Source organism: Montipora capricornis, chromosome 8 (assembly GCF_036669925.1).
Source record: "Montipora capricornis isolate CH-2021 chromosome 8, ASM3666992v2, whole genome shotgun sequence".
Classification (NCBI taxonomy): Eukaryota; Metazoa; Cnidaria; class Anthozoa; order Scleractinia; family Acroporidae; genus Montipora; species Montipora capricornis.
Window position 1 is genome coordinate 27,639,062 of NC_090890.1, and position 9,312 is coordinate 27,648,373.

The following is a 9,312-nucleotide window of genomic DNA, read 5'->3' on the forward strand; positions in this document are numbered from 1 at the left end:
GAGTCACGTTTTTCGTGTTTATTTACTTCCCTCGCTCCTTTGTTTCCGCTTTTCTGGTTTTGGTTTCACTTTTGATTGGTTGAAAAAATGGCGCGAGAACTTTGAACCAATCCCTGAGTGAAGTAATGCAAAACCAAAGTAATTCACTAATTACTTTCGACACTCAATTGAAAACCGCTCTATTTACTAAAATAACTCACACACGTTTTTTCAACGGTTGATCTTGGCGCGCTTGGATTGTGACGTCGAACTCAGGCTCTCTCGTTCCTTATAACAAGGGAGGAGTGAGAGAGCATGGTTTTGAGACATTGCTCTCGCACCTAAAGGCGCTGTTACACTGGGCAATTTCTCTTGCAACTTGTCTCGCAATTTTGTTGCGACACCAGTTGCACGAAATATTGCCTAGTGTAACATACTCTGCAACACACATTTCTCGCAATTTTTTGTTTCCGCAATTGTTGCGAAAAGTAGAAGTCAGTTCTACTTTCCGCAACGCGTCTCGCAACGTTGCAAATAATTTTTCCCACGTTGCGCAGTGTAACACCTTCCCTGCAACTTGTGCCGCAACGGTTTGCGACACCAGCCAATGAAAATGTTTCTTTAACGTCATGTGATCATCGAAACGAGACAAGTTGCAAGAAACGTTGCCCAGTGTAACACGACTCAAGCAACCTGTATCGCAACGCGCATTTTGTGTCGCAACAAAATTGCGAGACAAGTTGCAAGAGAAATTGCCTAGTGTAACAGCGCCTTAAATCTTCATAGTCCTGACAGCATTTTTGTATCGCTTGTTGAACAATCACCGGCTGGCATTTGTTTCAGTACCAGCTAGTTTTACAGGTGGAGTATTTGACGGAGAAAACAGGTCATCCCGTGATAAATTTTATATTTTCAAAGGTGTCGCGGTCTTAAATTATATCCAAGATATGTTTACAGAAAAAAATATCAAGGACTTCTTTTGAGAAATTCTGCCTTTAAACCTCAAAGGGGATTGCCTTGGTTCCGGTGGAATCTAGGGTTCCCTTAATTGAAGTAAATTGACAATCATTTGGCATTCACGAAGCCTTGGAATTGTAGCGCATAGTTTTGGATACCTCAGTTGTTTGTATAGGAATATCAAGAGGTCAGCCGGGTTTAGGTAAGTAAAACAACAAACCAATTTTAATGTTATCGTGGCAATAAATAAAGGAAATAAGTACTCGAGCTCAAGACGACGAGAATACCATTTCAGAGGATTCTCGAAACTACGTCATGCAAAGGCAATCTCTGAAGTAACTGGTAGGGGTGGTATTTTTATCCGCCGGGATTGCGAAATCTAGGCTGACGGTTTCGTCTTTCCCGGCATTCCCTTTAGATTACGCATCCCAGTATCTTTGAAAAGTGTTCGCCGTGGTAATTCGTTCTACGACGTAATTCCACTATTTCCAGTCTCATGCTAATGTAGCACAGCACAAGTGCTTCACCATTTCAGAAGACTCTGAATCAAACCTTATTGAAGTGGGTGAATTAAAATATTAGTCTTTTTATGCGAGAGGATTATCGGAGTACAAGAAAAACCTCTCGGGCAACTTGGCTGGTGAAGACGACTGCTCTTGTCAATGCATCAACTCAAGGCTTGTTTTGAAAATAAGACTGATCTGAAATCTGCCTGAAGGAAAGCTCTTTAAGGGGACACTCACGCGAGGTTATGTTGTGCGCGCGAGGTCAGCAAGGCAGGGAGAGCTCGCCCATGCCTCGTTATTCTTGCAATTTTCGTTTCGCTCGCCTGTTGCGCACTAAATTAAACTCTCGTGGACTTTATTCGCCACGTAAGTTGTCACTAATCAACTTTTGATGATATTCTTTAAAGGCGTCGTTCTGTTATGTTGCCGTCTACAAAACGTAACGTGGCTCTTGGCATTTTCCTCTTTATCGTCACACTGGTAGTGCTATATTCCTACTGTAATGGCAATTCCATCTGCTACACATTTCCGTTCTTCAGTGGACTAGAACGAGACAGACTGATGAAGCCAGAAGTTCTTGTCACTTCGGTCATTGTTCAGGCCAAGAGGCCATTTGACATCACAACAGTTCCCAGGAAACACAAAGGTAAGGGGACTTGCTAATTCACAAGAAGAACCAGCTTTTAATGTATAAAAGAAGGTCGAGTGCAACTGAGTGTCAATTCAATTTGAGTCAAACAAAACTTTTAAGCAGGCTTCTTCAGCGTGTGAAAATGTCACAGGGGTGGAGAACTTTATTTTAAGCTTTAAAGAGGATTTTTGTTTCGTTGGTATGCTTGTGTTTGCTCGGTCTCGCTGACATTAGCGAGTTGAAGAGACGACGACTTCCACAGCAACGACAACGCCACAAAACAATAGTATCTGATTGGCTAAAAAAAGGATATATAATCGCTCGGCACGCATTTTAGGCTACGTTCACACGGTACCGGACGAATTTTCTACCGGTTGAAAATTGACCGTACATTTTGTTCGCACGGAACCGTGCAATATTTTTGCTCTGTTCACACGGACCTGACGAACTGGATTAAAGTTTAACCTTTGTCAGTGGCTTTACAATCTGTTCATGCGCAGAGTGCGACTTTACGAATCCAAAATGGCGTCAAGAAAGAGAAAGCCTAAGGATAGTAGCTGAGTTACCACTTATCCATGCAAGCACGCCTTTGCCGTGCAAAAATTTAGACGGTCAAGGTGTTCACAGCGCACCAGTTAAATTTTCGACGGTACTGGCTAAAAATTCGTCCTCGATTTTGGCGTTCAAATTTTTGAACGGCGAGGCGTCTAAATTTTCGTACGTTTAGCGTGGTTCCGTGTGAACGGAACCCCTAAATGGACGAATTTTCAACCGGTAGAAAATTCGTCCGGTACCGTGTGTACGTACCCTTAGAACACATTTTTGCAGTACTGTGCTTAACAATGCGCAAAATCACCAAGTTTGATGTTTTGATGACAATACCACGGTGAGTATTCAAATGTCAACTTTTCATTCCTGTCAACATTTTTACTCTGAAACCGCTCGTACATAATTTGAGTTTTAGGATACTTTGCCCGTATTGCTCAACGTGGGAGGATAGTGTACCCCCAAGGGTATTCTTGTTGAAAAAACACTATTTACCAGGGCTCGGTTGTTCAAAAGCCGATTAACGCTAACCCCAGATTAAAAATTAACCAAGGAGTTTATTTCTCTATTCCCAAATGCTGTTCGACGCTGATATTAGGCAAAACTTAACATTAGAGGAAGTCAATCTTGAAGAACAAAAATAAGCAAAAGAAACTTTCACCAAAAAGTTGAAGAAAATAAACCAAAGTTTACGCTAATCCTGGATTAAGTTAATCGGCTTTCGAACAACCGGGCCCAGGAGTCCATAAGAGTAACAGTTACCCAAATTGGCCCAGTCCCCCCATCAGCGTCAGAAAAGTGTAAACCAAATCGGCTAACCTAAAATTGCACCCAATTCAAACCCTTTGGAAATGAAACGTTTTGTTCCAATCATTTAAGTGTGAATGCTACATTGTATTGCAAATACATCTTAACCCCGGGAGATTTGACTTGGATACAACATTGAGTTTGCTGATTTTGGTCTATTGTTTATTTTCCCGCAAAACTTGGTTAAAAATAGACACTTATTTGACGCTGATGGGAACAAACCTGTTACCAGATTCTTACTCTTGAGTAATGAACTCTTTTATTTACAATGTAGAAGAACGCTATCATATACATCCTAACGAAGGCATAAAACAAGTTTTTCAGTGCGATGTCACCATAAACAAAACTGGACTTGTGCACACCGCGACGGCTGACCGTAGAATGACTTAAGCCCGGTTTACACTACATAATTTTTTTGGCACGGCTCGGGTGAAATTGGCACGGGTTCTAAAAACAAAAGGTTCAGCTCGGATAAAATTTGCAATGTAAACAACCTGTCAGTACCAAATTTCATCCGTGCCGAACCAAAATTTTTACCCGTGCTGGGACCTTCGGCGAGGTAGTCCGAGCACGGGTAAAAATGGCACGGGTGCTGAAAAAATAGGCATGGTTCGGATAGAACAAGTAGTGTAAACACTTTAAAGGGCCAAATTTGAGCCTTAATTCATATAGGCTAGCGGTTTTTTGCGTATATTTCAAGATGGCTGCTCATTCTCCATCAAAATCACGCGGACGTTCTTGATTATAATTGTGCGCAAGTCTACAAGAGAACTTACCCGGGCCCAAAAATTTTTGGCACGATATTTTTTATACGGTAAAATGGTGTAGTGTAAATAAAGTTTGCCGATCTCTTTTTAGGCACCCGTGCCAATTTCACACGAGCCGTGCCGAAAATTTTCTGTTGCGTAAACCGGGCTTTAGACCACTAACGCCCGCAAACCACAAACCTAAATCGCACAAACCACTGCGCCCCCTATAAACACGGCTCACCAGCCCTCTTGTACGTGACGGCAATATAGCAATTTTGTGCTAATTTACAATTATCACAAATTACACAATTTTTGCAATAAAAAAATCCCTTTATGGCAATGTGTCTGTAATACGTTATGGGATGTTATCTGTTGTTCTTTTCTTTTAACTCCCCGTCCCTTTTTCTCGCGCTGAAAATATCTTTTCCCTAGGGATTCCGTCTCTTGCTGTTTGTTAATCGCCAGTCCCTTCTTGGTCACTTTAGTCACTCAAGCGAACCGAAAAGCCGAGGGGAAAATGGAGATAGCGCTCTATCCCCATTGTCCCCTCGGCACTTCGGTTTCCTTGCGTGACTAAAGCAGACGGAGAAGGGACTGCTAGCAATCTAATCGCCATCTTGGATAATCAGCCGTGCTTGAATTGGAAATAAACAGAGTGTGAAGCGACCCCCTTTTTTGCGCGTCTCGTGTTAATACAGAAATATTTCGACGCTGTCACAACTTTTTCATTGGTCGAGTGTTTGAGTTAACTATCAGTCATGTGATCGTAAACCACGTGACCATGTTAGTGCTTAAACACTCCTCTAAATGCATGGGTAGTTTTATTGATCACTAAAACGTTGTTTCTTGCTAAAATGAATGACTATTTCCACAGTACTGTATTTTCTTTTCCTGTACTCAGTCCGGTAAGGGTGTGGAATATACATTGCGTAAAACGAAAGGAAATGTCGCGAGGGGTCCCATTGGATGCTATCTAGTGTTATCCGTTACAGATCCATAAAGGTCCCTATTATCATGTTAACCGGGCGAAAAAGGCTAAATAGCTTGATGAAGGTATCGAAACGCTATGAACGGAAGCTTTTCGATCACTCGTCTTTATTGGCGTAACAACCTTGAGTCGTTGACGCAAATTGAAAAAGTAACCTTTTCAAATTATGTTGCTCTAACGAAATATTACCCTTAAATTTTCAAAGCTAAACCCGAGGGCACGACCAGAAAACAGAATGAACCCTTTACTGCAAATGGACGTCAGAAGACAGTAAACGTCTCTGGAGGAAGAGGAGAGAAACTTCGTTTTGCAGGGCTTAATAGAACTTCACTGAAAACGAGTTTAAACAATGAAGCAGACAAGAGGGACAACAAGACTCGAGTTAATGAAACTGTAGACTCTGAAAGACATCTTCTTCCACCTTCAGACATAGTGGGAAAAGTGGCTGAAGAAATTCTACGAAAAGCTAACATCTCCGAGGAGGAAGCCAATAGGAAACTTACTCGCGTCGAGAGAGTTGATAAAAGTATTGACAAAGAAGAGATTCGAAGAGAGCAGCATGGATTGCTAACGAAGATAAAGGAGTCCAGGGGATCTGGATCGAAAGACTCGGACAAAAAACTGATGCGAGTTGAAAGAGGAGACTTCACCGACGAGGAGGAAGATGAAATGAGGGAATCGGTCCAGCGGGTTCAACAACATGCAAAAGAAAAATTAAGAATAGAAGTGGGAATGGACTAAAAAATAGAGGATTTGGAACTGAAGCATGCAAGGAGGTTAGGAATAACAAATGCCACAAGCAAAGACTTGCAACACAATAATTCGAAAGGAAATGATCTAGATGCAGCGACGAAAGCAGCGAAAACTACACTTCCGCCTTTCTTTGTGAAGTTTTTGAACGTCACAGCTAAGGAAAGACAACTAGTAGATCTTCTTCATAATTTTACTGAGAACAAAAAGCCACAACACAAAGCAGGGATAGCTATTGGTAGTCGAACGACTGTGATTGAGGAGACCGCAAAGCCAGAAGGAGAAAAAAGTGCTAATTTAACTGTTGCGCATACGAAAACAGATAATACACGAGAAAGAAGGAGTCACCTAGGACATAGTTTGCTTGGTGCACTTGTGAGCAAACTTTTAAACAGTACTGTTGATGGAAATCACTCAACTGGACAATACAACAGATCTAAAGAATTTACGGAGCCTTTTAATCTCTCAAGGGTATTAGAAAAAATCACCAAAAAAGGCCAAAATCTTGCGGACATAGATATACATGATCCTGGATCAGAGAATACTGCGCTGCTGGTGAAATTTCTGAAGGAAAATGGCCACGATAAACTGCGCATGCGTGATAACATTGCTAAAAACCATGGAAACAATCAAATCATTGTTCCGAGATTGAGTAACAACAATTCAGAGCTGCAGATATCTTCAGAAGGAACGTTTAACCTTAAGAAAAAGCTCTTTGAATTAGCGAATAATATCGACTTAAATACACAAAGAAATAATTCGGAAGAGGCGTTGGATAACCAGAGAGAAGCTGATCTCGCAATGCTGTGGCTGCTTTTGCGTCAAAGTTCTCTTCATCATCTCGAGACCTTTAACTTGAGTCATGTGTTAAGAGACATTGGGAGAAAGTCTCTTGACAGCAGCTTAACAACTCGCAAGGCACTTAAAGTTAAGAGAGACGACGTTAACAGCAATGACTTTGGGTCAGGTGACCGGGCTGATATAATGATCTACAGACCTATTCTGGGTAAACAGAAAAATAACACAACGGAGCCTGTTTTTAGAACTAAAAGGACAAACATTTCTTTGCGCGCAAATCGAACGATCTCTCCAACGAATGATTCTGCAAAAACAACGAGAATCGGGAGTTTTAAAAATAGCGCCTTGTTTTCAAGGGAAATTGGTTCTAAGGAGTCTGGAGACGAAGAAAATATTCTAAGGTTTGTTTAAATGACTTGATCTCACAAACAAACTAACAAACAAACAAACACAGAGCGATTCAAGTGATTTGCGTGTGAGCACGTAGTTAATTAAGACGACGATGAGTCGAAAACAGTCCCTGACTCCCTACCCCTTTTATGGCTATCTTAAGAGCCTGAACCGAGTTGCTCGAAGCATGCTAAGTGGCAACCTGTGGCTCTTTGTTGGGTTAAAAAATCCAGGCCATAACTTTCTCTAAAATGGTGAAAAATAGACTTGTATTTGATGAAATCTGGCGTGAGCCCGAAAACATGGGTCTGCAAAGCGACACAAATTACTGAGACGAGCTCAAAAAACAACAGCAATAAAAACTAGCTTATTACAATTATTCTCGCAGGGTGGGTGCATGCGTAGACTTTGACCACTGTAATATCGCCGAGACACCGCCACAGCATGTGACAAACTTCACATCACAAGAAAAATGGGAGAGGAGAATGGGAACGACACAGGCAACGAATGGAATTTTGAAGTTCGATAGAGTTAGTTGTGAGGAACTGGATCCCAAAGTTTTACTGTATAATCGAATCTTCAAGACCGGAAGTTCTACAACCGAATCGATAATAATGAATTCGAGTTCCGTCATGAACTTTGACTACAAGATAGGTGAGATTACCTAGTCCGAAAGTGTTACGGTTATGTAGCTACTTTTTTCCTGCTAACTACTAAGCTAACAAGCTCAAAAATTTGATCAAAACATTAAACGTAATCTGACGAAAGCTAATTGCCTCTTGAGTATCGAAGCAAGTAACCTGAGCTAATCAGTCCTCAACGCTAAATTCACTCTCCTGTCCGCTCACAAACACCACTCTCTAACTCGAATTTTCCTTGTATCACAATAATTCCAGTAATTCATCAATTAACCTGCTTAATAAATGAAAAGGAGGGAGCTACAGAAGAGGTACTGTTTGCAGGGTGGGGAGTGTTAGGGAGGGGCTTCACGCTAGATCTTGATGTAAGCGAACCCCCCCCCTCCCCCCCCCCCAAAAAAAAAAAAGCAAGCCCGATCGCAGTTTAGGTACTTAAATATACAGTATTTACGTCAAGTCAGTGCTACAACATGCTTCCCTTTATCATTGCTTTCGGGCTTCGGTGTGGCTTTACTGTAAGCCGGCGATTGCAACTGGAGGTCAAATATGAAATTCATCATTTAGATCATAAAAATCATACGGGGCACAAACGAAACACATTTATGACACAAGACATGAATGCTCCCGCAGTGGTTAAATATGAACATTGACGGGTAGATGTCATCATGACAACGGCACGAAGGACCCAACGAACCAATCAAATTGCTTATGCTTTGGTCGTTTTCTTGTGCGTGCATTTGTGTTGACGTGTGGTTGTTGCGTGCCGATGTCATTTGAAGGAGCTCGCACATGAACTGTATCTTTTCATTATTGCGCAGGCTTTTATATGCACATCCTCGATACCGCGTCCAAGATCAAAATTGAAGCGAAACTCTAAAGATACTGCTGATGGGTTAGAAACGCTACCGTGACTTCCGGTTGTAAGTGCCAAAACCAATGTGAAGGTTCTTTACCAATCACAAGAGACATTTTATAGCCGTATTCTCCATTAAAATCATTAGGGCCAGTCGCTGGAAGCCTGGTTAGCGCTAACCGTTGGTTAACAAAGCTATAGGTTGTTTCCATGGTATGGAACGCTGGTGGGCGCTAACCATGCTTCGAGCAACCTGGACTTCGTATGTAATGCATCACTAAACTTCTTTTTATTGCCGCAAGGAACGACAGAGGACTGGTACGATAAAGGCGAATCAGGCCCATATCCGGGACTTATCATCAGGAAAGCCAATAAGAAACTCGTCAAATACCCGCGCATGGCATTTGTGGCTCACTTTTACTTTAGGAGCAGACTGAACTTACCGCAAGCTCACACGTACATAAATCAAGTGAGACATCCCGTTCGGAGACTGGTGTCTCATTATCACTATTTGCGAAGCAAGAATAGACCGAAGCATAGACTCAAGGAATTCGCCGCTTCTGCGGAGAATAAAGAAACCCTCGAACAATGTTTCAGACAGCGGCATAAAGGATGTCGGAGTAATGTCATGACGAGCTTTTTCTGCGGGAGACATAATTATTGTCGTAAAGGAAATTGGAGGGCATTGCACAAGGCCAAACACAACATCAGACGATATTA

The 9,312-nt window shown here is 41.8% G+C and overlaps 1 pseudogene; it reads left to right on the forward strand.

Moving 5' to 3' along the window:
• Window positions 1-140: 140 nt before the first annotated feature.
• The window catches only part of LOC138060777 (uncharacterized), a 9,472-nt pseudogene continuing 300 nt past the window's right edge, over window positions 141-9,312 (forward strand).